This window comes from Schistocerca piceifrons, chromosome 1 (genome assembly GCF_021461385.2).
Source record: "Schistocerca piceifrons isolate TAMUIC-IGC-003096 chromosome 1, iqSchPice1.1, whole genome shotgun sequence".
Lineage (NCBI taxonomy): Eukaryota > Metazoa > Arthropoda > Insecta > Orthoptera > Acrididae > Schistocerca > Schistocerca piceifrons.
The window spans coordinates 1,017,619,765-1,017,633,754 of NC_060138.1; the positions used below are offsets into that span (position 1 = coordinate 1,017,619,765).

Sequence of the window (13,990 nt, forward strand, 5' to 3'; positions counted from 1 at the left end):
GTGGCAACTGACCTTTAATGTAGACAAATGTATGGTATTGCAAATACAGAGAAAGAAGGATCCTTTGTTGTATGATTATATGATAGCGGAACAAACACTGGTAGCAGTTACTTCTGTAAAATATCTGGGAGTATGCATGCGGAACGATTTGAAGTGGAATGATCATATGAAATTAATTGTTGGTAAGGCGGGTACCAGGTTGAGATTCATTGGGAGAGTCCTTAGAAAATGTAGTCCATCAACAAAGGATGTGGCTTACAAAACACTCGTTCGACCTACACTTGAGTATTGCTCATCAGTGTGGGATCCGTAGCAGATCGGGTTGACGGAGGACATAGAAAAGATCGAAAGAAGAGCGGCGCGTTTCGTCACAGGGTTATTTGGTAACCGTGATAGCGTTACGGAGATGTTTAACAGACTCAAGTGGCAGACTCTGCAAGAGAGGCGCTCTGCATCGCGGTGTAGCTTGCTCGCCAGGTTTCGAGGGGGTGCGTTTCTGGATGAGGTATCGAATACATTGCTTCCCCCTACTTATACCTCCCGAGGAGATCACGAATGTAAAATTAGAGAGATTCGAGGGCGCACGGAGGCTTTCAGACAGTCGTTCTTCCCGCGAACCATACGCGACTGGAACAGGAAAGGGAGGTAATGACAGTGGCACGTGAAGTGCCCTCCGCCACACACCGTTGGATGGCTTGCGGATTATAAATGTAGATGTAGATGTAGATGTAGGAGCATGGAAAGGATAAAATGGGTAGAGAAAGAGAGAAATTTGGTGTTGAGATGAGTGGGGGGAGGAGAGAGAAATTTTAAATGTAATCAGGAGAATGAAACACAGTTGGCTTGGACATTGGATGAAAAGAGTGTAAGGACAGGAAACAACTATGATGAAAGGAAGAGGGTAGCAAATGACAGGACTGCATGTAGGAGTAATCCACTAAATTACAGGCCCATATCGTTAACGTCGATATGCAGCAGGATTTTAGAACACATATTGTGTTCGAACATAATTACCTCGAAGAAAACGGTCTATTGACTCACAGTCAACACTGGTTTAGAAAACATCGTTCCTGTGAAGCACAACTAGCTCTTTATTCACATGACGTGCTATTGACAAGGGATTTCAGATCGATTCAGTATTTCTGGATTTCCCGAAGGCTTCTGACACTGTACCACACAAGCGGCCCGTAGTGAAATTGCGTGCTTGTGGAATATCGTCTCAGTTATGTGACTGGATCTGTGATTTCCTGTCAGAGAGGTCGCAGCTCGTAGTAATTGACGGAAAGTCATCGAGTAAAACATAAGTGATTTCTGGCGTTCTCCAAGGTAGTGTTAAAGGCCCTTTGCTGTTCCTTATCTATATAAACGATTTGGGAGACAATCTGAGCAGCCGTCTTTGGTTGTTTGCAGATGACGCAGTCGTTTATCGACTAATAAAGTCATCAGAAGATCAAAACAAACTGCAAATCGATTTAGAAGAAATATCGGAATGGTGCGAAAAGTGGCAGTTGATATTAAATAACGAAAAGTGTGAGGTCATCCACATAAGTACTAAAAGGAAAGCGTTAAACTTCGGTTACACGGTAAATCAGTCTAATCTAAAAGCCGTAAATTCAACTAAATACCTAGGTATTACAATTACGAACAATTTAAAAATGTTCAAATGTGTGTGAAATCTTATGGGACTTGACTGCTAAGGTCATCAGTCCCTAAGCTTACACACTACTTAACTAAATTATCCTAAGGACAAACACACACACCCATGCCCGAGGGAGGATTCGAACCTCCGCCGGGACCAGCCGCACAGTCCATGATTGTAGCGCCCTGACCGCTCGGCTAATCCCACGCGGCCCGAACAATTTAAATTCGAAGGAACACTCAGAAAATGTTGTGGATAAGGCTAACCAGAGACTGCGTTTTATTGGGAGGACACTTAGAAAATGTAACAGACCTACTAAGGAGACTGTCTACACTGCGCTAGTCAGTCGTCTTTTAGAATACTGCTGCGCGGTGTGGGATCCTTAACAGACAGGATTGACGGAGTACATCGAGAAAGTTCAAAGAAAGGCAGCACATTTTGTATTATCGCGAAATATGGGGGAGAGTGTCACAGAAATGATACAGGGTTTGGGATGGACATCATTAAAAGAAAGGCGTTTTTCGTTGCGACGGAATCTTCTAACGAAATTCCAATCACCAACTTTCTCCTGCGAATGCGAAAATATTTTGTTGACACCGACTTAGGTAGGGAGGAACGATCACCAAGATAAAATAAGGGAAATCAGTGCTCGTACGGAAAGATGTAGGTGTTGATTCTTCCCGCGCGCTATACGAGATTGGAATAATAGAGAATTGTGATGGTGGTTCGATGAACCCTCTGCCAGGCCCTTAAATGTGATTTGATGGATATGTAGATGGTGAGCTACATGTGAAGCACTGCCCTAGGGCAAAATACATTATTATCATCATGATCATGATAATAATCTCTGAAAACTAATCAAAATTTAGCAGTAGTTGTGCAAAGCTAAAAACAACGGAAAGAATCAAAACGGAAATTATGAAAATGAAAGATTTGTATGTGTTGTGCTGTACGCAAGTTATGCGTGTCGTGTTCTCCAGTACTATTTGATACTGGCAATTACATTCCAACAGGCACCGGTCGAATACTCATTCGTCGTCCGTCTGCCTGTACTATGTAGTCCATTGGCTCTAGGCTAAGCATACGTATGAGCTGAAAACACGTTTTAGCAATGAGCATGCGAAAGAACAGCCAGCTCGAACCCCCTGTCGGCACTTCAGGTAAGACGAGAATGTATGGAAAAGTGTGCTTGAAACTCCGAACGAAACTGCAACAGAATCAAAGAGAGGAGGAAGACAGAATTGAGATGGTCTTTCACAGCGTTTCGCGTTTCCTGCTTAAGAATGAAATGAAGAAATACGTCGCATTATGTCGGTGGCCTAGTATTAGATGTGCGCTGCAATTAGCTTTAGTGTGGTACCCACATGTTGTTGTTCTGGTTGTTGTGGTCTTCAGTCCTGAGACTGGTTTGATGCAGCTCTCCATGCTACTCTATCCTGTGCAAGCTTCTTCATCTCCCAGTACCTACTGCAACCTACATCCTTCTGAATCTGCTTAGTGTATTCATCTCTTGGTCTCCCTCTACGATTTTTACCCTCCACGCTGCCCTCCAGTACTAAATTGGTGATCCCTTGATGCCTCAGAACATGTCCTACCAACCGATCCCTTCTTCTAGTCAAGTTGTGCCACAAACTTCTCTTCTCCCCAATCCTATTCAATACTTCCTCATTAGTTATGTGATCTACCCATCTAATCTTCAGTATTCTTCTGTAGCATCACATTTCGAAAGCTTCTATTCTCTTCTTGTTCAAACTATTTATCGTCCATGTTTCACTTCTATACATGGCTACTCTCCATTCAAATACTTTCAGAAATGACTTCCTGACACTTAAATCTATACTCGATGTTAACAAATTTCTCTTCTTCAGAAACGCTTTCCTTGCCATTCCCAGTCTACATTTTATATCCTCTCTACTTCGACCATCATCAGTTATTTTCCTCCCCAAATAGCAAAACTCCTTTACTACTTTAAGTGTCTCATTTCCTTATCTAATTCCCTCAGCATCACCCGACTTAATTCGACTACATTCCATTACTCTCATTTTGCTTTTGTTGATGATCATCTTATATCCTCCTTTCAAGACAATGTCCATTCCGTTCAACTGCTTTTCCAAGTCCTTTGCTGTCTCTGACAGAATTACAATGTCATCGGCGAACCGCAAAGTTTTTATTTCTTCTCCATGGATTTTAATACCTACTCCGATTTTTTCTTTTGTTTCGTTTACTGCTTGCTCAATATACAGATTGAATAACATCGGGGAGAGGCTACAACCCTGTCTTACTCCCTTTCCAACCACTGCTTCCCTTTCATGTCCCTCGACTCTTATAACTGCCATCTGGTTTCTGTACAAATTGTAAATACCCTTTCGCTCCCTGTATTTTCCCCCTGCCACCTTTAGAATTTGAAAGAGAGTATTCCAGTCAACATTGTCAAAAGCTTTCTCTAAGTCTACAAATGCTAGAAACGTAGGTTTGCCTTTCCTTAATCTTTCTTCTAAGATAAGTCGTAAGGTCAGTATTGCCTCACGTGTTCCAACATTTCTACGGAATCCAAACTGATCTTCCCCAAGGTCGGCTTCTACCAGTTTTTCCATTCGTCTGTAAAGAATTAGTGTTAGTATTTTGCAGCTGTGGCTTATTAAACTGATTGTTCGGTAATTTTCACATCTATCAACACCTGCTTTTTTAGGGATTGGAATTATTATATTCTTCTTGAAATCTGAGGGTATTTCGCCTGTCTCATACATCTTGCTCACCATATGGTAGTTTTGTCAGGACTGGCTCTTCCAAGGCAGTCAGTAGTTCCAATGGAATGTTGTCTACTCCGGGGGCCTTGTTTCGACTCAGGTCTTTCAGTGCTCTGTCAAACTCTTCACGCAGTATCGTATCTCCCATTTCATCTTCATCTACATCTTCTTCAATTTCCATAATATTGTCCTCAAGTACATCGCCCTTGTATAGACCCTCTATATACTCCTTCCACCTTTCTGCTTTCCCTTCTTTGCTTAGAACTAGGTTTCCATCTGAGCTCTTGATGTTCATACAAGTGGTTCTCTTATCTCCAAAGGTCTCTTTAATTTTCCTGTTGGCAGTATCTATCTTACCCCTAGTGATACGCGCCTCTACATCCTTACATTTGTCCTCTAGCCATCCCTGCTTAGCCATTTTGCACTTCCTGTCGATCTCATTTTTGAGACGTTTGTATTCCTTTTTGCCTGCTTCATTTATTGCATTTTTATATTTTCTCCTTTCATCAATTAAATTCAATATTTCTTCTGTTACCCAAGGATTTCTACTAGCCCTCGTCTTTTTACCTACTTGATCGTCTGCTGCCTTCACTACTTCATCCCTCAAAGCTGCCCATTCTTCTTCTACTGTATTTCTTTCCCCCATTCCTGACAATTGTTCCCTTATGCTCTCCCTGAAACTCTGTACAACCTCTGGTTCTTTCAGTTTATCCAGGTCCCATCTCCTTAAATTCCCACCTTTTTGCAGTTTCTTCAGTTTTAATCTACAGGTCATAACCAATAGATTGTGGTCAGTCCACATCTGCCTCTGGAAATGTCTTACAATTTAAAACCTAGTTCCTAAATCTCTGTCTTACCATTATATAATCTATCTGATACCTTCTAGTGTCTCCAGAATTCTTCCATGTATACAACCAACTTTCATGATTCTTGAACCAAGTGTTAGCTATGATTAAGCTGTGCTCTGTGCAAAATTCTACCAGGCGGTACCCACATACGCAGTGCATTAATGAAGCTGTGTCGGTAGACGTAGCCGGCAGAACAGAAAGGCGCTGTTACTTGGCAGGTACAGTACGGGCGACGTGCGGGAGACGGAGTGCTGTCGGTTTGGTTTGGCTCGGCGAGGGAACCGGTTTGGCCGCGATGATTAGGAGTGGAGGGAGTGCGTGCGTGGGTCGCGGCGCCCGTTTTCCGGCACGGAGCGCCTCCACAGCTTCATCACGGGCAGGCGACGTGGGTGTGGGAGGGCCGAGAGCCGAGGGCCGGCCGTGTTGTTGCAGCGGCGGTGTCTGCCTGAGGTCAAGATCGGACGGCCGCTCCTTTGTTTTCCGCGCTCTCGCTTTCTCCTCGGCGTGTCGCGGCGGGCCGTCCCGTGAGTCACTGCAGTTGTCGGCGGAGGGAAGGGCAGGCGGCGCATGGCTGGGGGAGGACCACATTCCATCCCGTCTAAATCATCCGAAAACTAACAAAGCGACTTTCCTCCATCAAAATAACGTTAATTTTGAAACAAATTGTGTAATTTTCAAATATATGTAACCTTATCCCGTAAAAACCTAGAAAATTCCCCATCAAATATTTTTTTTCAAATGTAAATTGTATGTAAATCAGCAAATTGATTTTATGCAATACTTAATCTCATCTCGTCAACCATTATCAGCTAATAAAATCATTCAAGACAGAATAACTTGGCGCGTAATTATTGACTATATTAATCTCCTTAGTCGAGCAGGAAGGTAAGATACTTTAAAAAGGTAACTGGACAGGCTGAAGTTAGATACCGAAGGAGTCAGTGGAGTACGGTAGTAGAAAACACACGACTTCTGGTCGGGCGAATATAGGTTTAAAAAAATCAAATAAGGGTAATGGAGGAACAGGTCCGAGACATACGGACAGGTGAAATGTACTCAGAATTCAGGAAAAATGTAATAATATCTGTTTAGAAGAAGGCAGTCGCTGACAGGTGTGAATATTGCCGAACCTTTAGTTCAGTAAGTCGTGCTTCCTAAATACTGGCAAGAATTATTTGCAGAAGCTCGAAGGAAAAAAAAAACGGCTTAGGGGATGATCTGTTTGGGTTCCGGTGAAATATAGCGGAACGCGAGGTGTAACACTGACCCAGCGACTTACCTTACAATGGATTTCAAAGGAAGCAAGCCGGCAAATTTGCTAACGTCGGGTGTAAGTTGAAGTATTACGAAGTCTTTTCTAAAGGTATTAGCTGCAGCCTTGAACGGAAGCGAAACGTGGACGATAAACAGTTCTGCCAAGAGAGAATAGAAGCTTTTCTAATGTGCTATAGAAGAATGCTGAAAATTAGATGAGTAAATCGCGTAACTAATTATGTGGTACTGGAAAGAATTTTGAGGCATAACTTAACTAAATAACTTTGTATACGAACTAGAGTAATGGGAAGGAAAGCGCGAGTAGGAAACTAGCGACTTCGAGTCGTACAGGGCACTGTGGAAATGCAATGGCAAAAATTTTTGTGCTGGACTGGAACTCGAACCCGGATTTACCGCTTCTGCTGGAATATAGGTGGAACATTTAATGATAAGTACAATCTTACGTGTGCTGGATGTGCTTAAACTGCACTGTCCCTAATTTGGAATTTGTAGATGAAGACTAAAAAGCACGTAGGACGTAAAGTGTTACGTGATGGCCAATTTAGAGTGTGTGGGGTTTTTGGATTCAGACCACCTACATTAGAGCTAGGTCACGGTCTAGGCACATTGTAAAGTATTTCCGTAGTTACCTAGTTAGTTGTTGTGATTGAGCAAAGATGGATTAAAATAGTTCTTGTGTGTGTCATTACCTCAAAATTAATGACAGATAACTCCTTAAAATTTCCTTTCGAAATAAATTATTTCAAATCGACTTATTTACAGAAAGGCGACCATGTTCTAAAATAGACTGAGAGCAAATAATTCTCTAGGAGAGACACTCTACATCGAATAGATAATTACCGACAAGAAAACAAGAAAGTTTATTTCATTATTCATTGCGGAAAGCACTGAGAAAATGCCGAATGTAGATTGTCGACCATAGACCGAATTATAGCAGACAATGACGGAGCTGTTAGTATAAAAATAAGAGATGAAGAATATTAGGCCATTATATAATTCATTACAGGGACAGGTCTTTATGTGCGAGGGCTATATGGAAATTAACGTCCGATAGGTCGAGAAATGGAAACGATAGTTGCACTGTTGCGTTGGGTAGTGTCTCTACTATGCCTGTCGATCCCGTCACGCCGCTGTTTTCAGTTCTGAGCACACAGCGATCACGTAAAGATGCCTGGAACAGTAGTGTCTCCCACCAAGTGTGGGTGCCCGCTGCAAGATTTTGCCTGATTTCATGCAACCCCACATAACTTATCTATCATGCATTTTCTTCTTCACGACTATTCTCAGCCGCACACTGCAGTGGCATTGTTTTCGATGGGAGGTGTTTGATTACCCACTATACAGGCCGAACTTGTTCCCTCTGCTCAAATGAACCGTTGGCTATGAAGACAACATTTTGTCTCAGAAAAAGAACTGCAGACCAGCGTAGAGAAACGGTGGAAAGCACAGGCTGCTGCCTTCTATGACGAGGGTGTTGGAAAGTTAGTACAACACAACAGATGTCTTAAGTCGGAGCGCCGACTATGTGGAGAAATAGCTGGAAGTGTATCAAAGTGTTGGAAATAAAACCTTTTTTATTTCCACTGTGGTTTCCATTTCGCGGCGGATCGGACCTCATTTTCCGAATAGCATTCGTATTTTGTTACAGCAACGAAACTAGATATACCAAAATAAGCGTTGGGCCTGTTCTATATTCGGGAAAAAGGTAGTGTAAAGATAGGGCGGTTGCAAGTACTTGTGAATAGTGCGTAGCTCATAAGGAAAGATAGATTACATATCAGTAAACACCAGGCGTTACTTATAAGCTGTAATAAAGTGCAATCAAGGTGCCGATTGACTGTGTGATGAAATCAAGCTATCCCAGTAAGAAGGGGATGCATGGAGAGTGTTTAGTCTCAGAAATCTTGCCTTCCTGGGGAAGCAAACTGAAATCGTCTGTACGCCAGTCTGATGTCTAATCGCTATACGACACACAATAACATAAAACATATAAAAATGATCTTCTTTGTACTGTTAATAATGGCTTAATTGTTTTGGTTGCCATTGTATGTGGAAGGATATCTGACGAATTATATGTGACATAAGCCTGTGTTTGGTGGCTGAAAAATATGAAGTAATTATTTCTATTTGCTACCAAGTAGTTGTTCACAAATTTCGCTGTCTTGTGAAACACTGCCGTCAGTCAAGCAACAGTTCGACAAAACATGCTGTCAAATACAGAACCGCACGGCTGCTACGGTCGCAGGTTCGAATCCTGCCTCGGGCATGGATTTGTGTGATGTTTTGGGTTAGTTAAGTTTAAGTAGTTCTAAATTCTAGGGGACTGATGACCTCAGATGTTAAGTCCCATAGTGCTTAGAGTCATTTGAATCAACTACAGACTTCAGAAACTTCTTGTTAATCCTCTGAGAAATGAAGCCAATACATATGTGTATTATTAGGACATACAGTCATGATAGAATATAACGTACATCTTGTGTACTAATGTGCAGAAAACGTGCCATGTGTTTGTTGTTCCTTGCATTACAATAAGAAACAAAGATATTTTATCCATGCTTGAAACAGATCATAAAAAGTTATGTGGGTGACATATGGAATGTTTGGCAATGAATGGAAACTCTTTTATAATTGAAGGAATTCATTGTACGTCCTTGCGCAATACCGTGGGAAGATTCCCGTCAATCGTTTTGAAGCGCCTGGTTCAGATCCGACCAAGCACTTTCTTCTCGAGCTACCTGCGCCTCTGTTGAAGACCGTTCCTAGACGGCACGTGAGCCGAGAGAAGGACGCACACTGCTCATCAGCGTGTTTCGCTCGTAATTGCAAGGCTGCACGGCGGATGCAGGATACTCATTTTAATTAAGACGAGATGCAGGACGCGCTCCTCTTCGGTAATGTGAAACGTCTTTGTTTATGTACAAGGTTACTGTGCAGGGCACGTGAAACTGAAGGTCGTACCAGTCACTTGTTTACTGTATCGGGTATAAGAAATTTACTAAACATATTTATTAGTGGTCATGTTGGCAAAGTCTGCAAGCACATCAACAAACAGCTTATCTCTCTCTCTTTCCCCTCCCTCCCTCACTCTCAGCCGTAAAAGTCTTTTGTTCGCTTCGAGCTTCTAAGGTAGTAGCAAATGTAATTCCTGTCGTTTACAGAGCGTGGAAAATTATGTATCGGTCAGACAGACATAACTATGGCACTAAAGTTGCCTGAACACTGAACATAAGAAGGGCTGGAGATTAACGAAAAAAGATACGTTTGCCGATGATCTTCTAACAGAAAACCATTCGTATGATGCAGACTCTGAACTTTTGCATTCTATTGAGAAAAGCAGAAAGAGAACACTACTGGAAATCAACAAACATATGACACAGAATGCCACCTTAGTACTGAATAATCTCTCAGTTCCCTTCTTCCTCGTCAGCTGCTGCTGCTGCTACTACTACTACTACTACTACTACTACTACTACTACTACATTTGTTCTGTGTGTCTCTACATAAAAGTACTTTGTTGTCCCCTTTATTATTATTTACTTCTTATGGCCTGCATTCGACCACTCTAGCAAACTTTATGCAAAGAATTTTTCAGTTTCTTCTCAGCCCAGTACTTCCTCATTCTCTCGGATCTCATCCTTCTTTCTTCATCGGAAATCACCCTTCCTATTGTCTGTCTCTTGATTCTCGTTTGCAGTCTGGTTTGTTTGTCTGTGGGTTTCCTGATTTTTGTCAGTTTTGTTTCTTAGGCCTTCCAATGTAATTGTAGCTCACCCATATCTTCCTTTTGTAGTTAATATAATTATTTGTATGTGACAAAAAGTAATGTTTATATATGTAAACACACTACGTCATTTTTGTTATCTTTGTGCAAATAAAATCTGCTTAATTCTTACATCGTTTTATGTGTGTTGCTGATATCTGGCTGTCACCTGAAGACCGCGTAAGAGGCCGAAAGCTGGTTCTTGACTAAATAATTGACGTTAGGAAGTGTTTCCTATGTAATACTGGAAAACATATTTTAATTCAGTGTACCGTCTATCTTACACATAAGCTCTACGCATACCAAAAATGCCCCAGATATACTGACGAGTTGGGTGTGTATGCTTTAACTGTTTATTTTTCCCCAAATGGCAGAAATTCAAGAACAAACAGTGTATCATTTTCATAGAAGATAGCGCCCCGCCTCATCACCATGTCGAAGTGCGTAACATACTAAACAACAAATTCCCAAATGGTTGGATAGGCAGCGATGCGCCTTATCCCTAGGCAGCCAGAAGTCCTGATCTTACCTCTTTAGACGTCGTTTTGTGGGGATAAGTAAAGAACATTTTCTAGGCAGAAGAAACTTTGAAATTTGAGGCATCTGCAGGAGAGAATTTCGACAGCCGTCGCGACTGTTACACCAGAGATGCTGCAAAACACATGGCATGAAACAGAATATCATTTTGATGGCTGCAGAACAACAGATGGAGCCAACATCGAAACTTATTAAGGTACAAATGGAAGAACTTGGCATTTAAATCGTTTCATTATATCGAACAGATTTTCTGTTAGCGCTTGTTCAAAGTCCGGGCCTTCTTTTTGGAATACCCCGTATGTGTATATATTCAAAGAAAGTGAGGGCTTGCAGCAAGTCGTTTAATGCGAGTACATCACACGATATTTCAGCTAGGCAGCTGCAGTCATTTTCTGGTGAGCCATCGTAGACTGATGAAGACGAGCTCAATTCAGCAGTATACAGCGCGCTGCAAGTATAACACGCAGTTTTCAAAATCAGGTTGACAGACGGCCCACACTTCGCGAAGACAGCGAAATCCCTGATGGAACCGCGGAACTCAGCTGTTCTCCTCTGTGTTGCTGTTCGCCGTGGCCGTTAGCGCACTCTTTCGTCTCTGATGAGAACAAATCGAGGAGATGGAGTTCCATGGACTGTCCAACTGGTAGCCGCTGTCGCGGTTCGTCAGATTTTCCACCAGGCGTAATTCCACGGATTCGGGAGGACGACGGTTCAATCCCGCGTCCGACCATCCTGATTTAGGTTTTCCGCGATTTCCCTAAATCGCTCCAGGCAAATGCCGAGATGGTTCCTTTGAAAGGGCACGGCCCTTTCGCGTCCTTCCTTAATCCAATGAGACCGATGACCTCGCTGTCTGATCTCCTCCCCCAAACAATCCAACTCTTTAACAATGGAGTCCCCACGCCCCCCCCCCCCCTCCCCCCAAAAAAATCATAGTTCTCTCATACTGCATTGGATGTACAATGGAAAACAGTAAGCAGATTGAGAAGGACGTAGATTGCAGTAGTTATTCGGAAAGGAACAAGCTCGCAAAGGATGGAGTAGCATGGAGAGCTGCACCAAACCAGTCTTCGGACACAAGACCACAACAATTAAATTGACAAGGTATTTTGTATATACAGGCCTTCCACAATAAAAAGTCGTCCCTCACTGATCCCAAAAGGTCTGTAATCTTAGACGGACGGAAAATGACAGTCACTGAAATTTAGGGAGGATTCTTCCTGTTTTAAATACAATGTTCCCCACAAAAGGACGAACCGCTAAAGATTTTTCCGGCCTGTTCTCCTCTTTGCCGCGCGGGATTAGCCGAGCGGTCTTACGCACTGCAGTCATGGATTGTGCGGCTGGTCCCGGCGGACGTTCGAGTCCACCCTCGGGCATGGGTGTGTGTGTTTGTCCTTAGGATAATTTAGGTTAAGTAGTGTGTAAGCTTAGGGACTGGTGACCTTAGCAGTTAAGTCTCATAAGATTTCACACACAGTTGAACATTTTTTTTCTCCTCTTTATCCACTTCTTGATTCTTGTTGTTACGGACAGTGCTCTATTTATCAGCTGTGTGGAAAATTCATTTTTTTCTGAACACTGTGTTGAGGTGGACGAGCTCTTTAGGAGAAACTACCTAGATCCGAGACAGTGTCATCTGTGTGTACGATTGTTGTAAGGACACTCATAGTTTGGGATGGGTCATGTCAGCTTGACGCTTGCAAATTCAAATCAATATGACTAGGCTTGCGATAAACTGAATGCCCCAGAGAGCCATCATTCTTTCGTCTAACCAAGATAGCCAAGAAAGGCAGACAACAATATTTTTCCATATCCAACGAGAACCGAATATTAGGAATGGAGCTGAGGCGGTGAAGAAGCTCCATCAATCTGAACAGTCTACTCAGTTCGCTGAGAAAATTTTATAATTCGCGCTTTGTATGTACAGGTACATGTAGATGGATTATAATAATGTAATGGGGAGTACTAGGCTCCGTTATGAAGAGGGAGTGCTGTGGTTTCAGCACGAGTGTTGCCTTCGGAATGCGTCCCTGGATATCGTGGCTTCTTAAGAAGCCCGCAGCCGCGTGCAGCAGTAAGACGAGAACAAAAGGATGCTCGGCTGGCTGCGACTCTCGCTCGCAGCGTGCGTCGCACGTGAGCCGTGTGAATGCGAACTGCGTCAAGGCTAGTGGGGGTCGGGCGCCCCGCGTGTTGTAACAGCGGTGGGAGGTGAGCTGAACTGAGGTGAGGCGTTAGCTCAGTGGCTGGGAAGCGGGCCGCGCCTGATAGCATTGCGGGGGCGGCCACCTGCGCTGCCTGCGGCCGCGTAAACAGTCGCCTCGAACTGGGCCCAGCTGACTGCGAGTGCGGATGAGTGCTCCTGCGTCGCCACAGGTACGTGTCGTTACCGTCTCACCTGCGCTGGATTTGTGCTTGCAGTAACACAGGGTGTTTCAAAAAGAGTCGCCCGACCTGAATGAAAGTATAAACCTGGGATAAATTGTAACTGTCGCATAGAAACTGAAAGTTTGTTTGCTCCAGCTATAAGTTCCCGGATCAAGTGGTTGCAGCTACACATCTCCCTGGTGCAACTAGCTCCTTCCATTCCTCCCTCTCTCGTTTTTTCTTTACTGTAACTGGAATCGAGTTTAAGCTTGTACTCCGCCAGCCAGTGCATACATACATGCATTAACCCTTGTTCCATAGATCATGAATACGACATGTCGTAATGATGTGGAACGTGTCACTTTAACGTAAGTTTTATTTACACAAAATTATTAATTAATTAATTTTTTTAAGGTTACTACTTCATATCTGAGAATTCATCTATTGAGTAGGAGGAGTTGTCATCCAGAAATTCTTTTAATTTGCTTTCAAATGTTGGTTGACTATCTTTCAGACTTTTAATACTATTTGGCAAATGACCAAAGATTTTTGTGGCAGCATAATTCACTCCTTTATGTGCCAAAGTGAGATTTAATACTGAGTAGTGAATATCGTCATTTCTTCAAGTGTTGTAGCTGTACACTTCGCTGTTCTTTTTCATTTGGGATGGGTTATTAATGACAAATTTCATAAGTGAATATACGTATTGCGAAGGTACTGTGAATATCCCGAGTTCCTTAAATAAATGTCTGCAAGGTGATCTTGAGTGGGCTCCGGCTATTACCCTGATTACACGCTTTTGTGCAATGATTAC

General features: G+C 42.8%; 1 protein-coding gene across 4 annotated transcripts in view; it reads left to right on the plus strand.

Moving 5' to 3' along the window:
- LOC124795696 (skin secretory protein xP2-like) overlaps nucleotides 1-13,990 on the plus strand; it is a 564,174-nt gene that overhangs the window by 156,181 nt on the left and 394,003 nt on the right. The window contains exon 1 of one of the 4 annotated variants that reach the window (XM_047259793.1): nucleotides 13,064-13,185. The exons of the other annotated variants lie outside the window; for them this stretch is intronic. The gene's annotated coding sequence lies outside the window, so the exon portion shown is untranslated. Of the gene's footprint in view, nucleotides 1-13,063; nucleotides 13,186-13,990 lie in introns of those variants that run through there. 4 annotated transcript variants of the gene reach the window in all.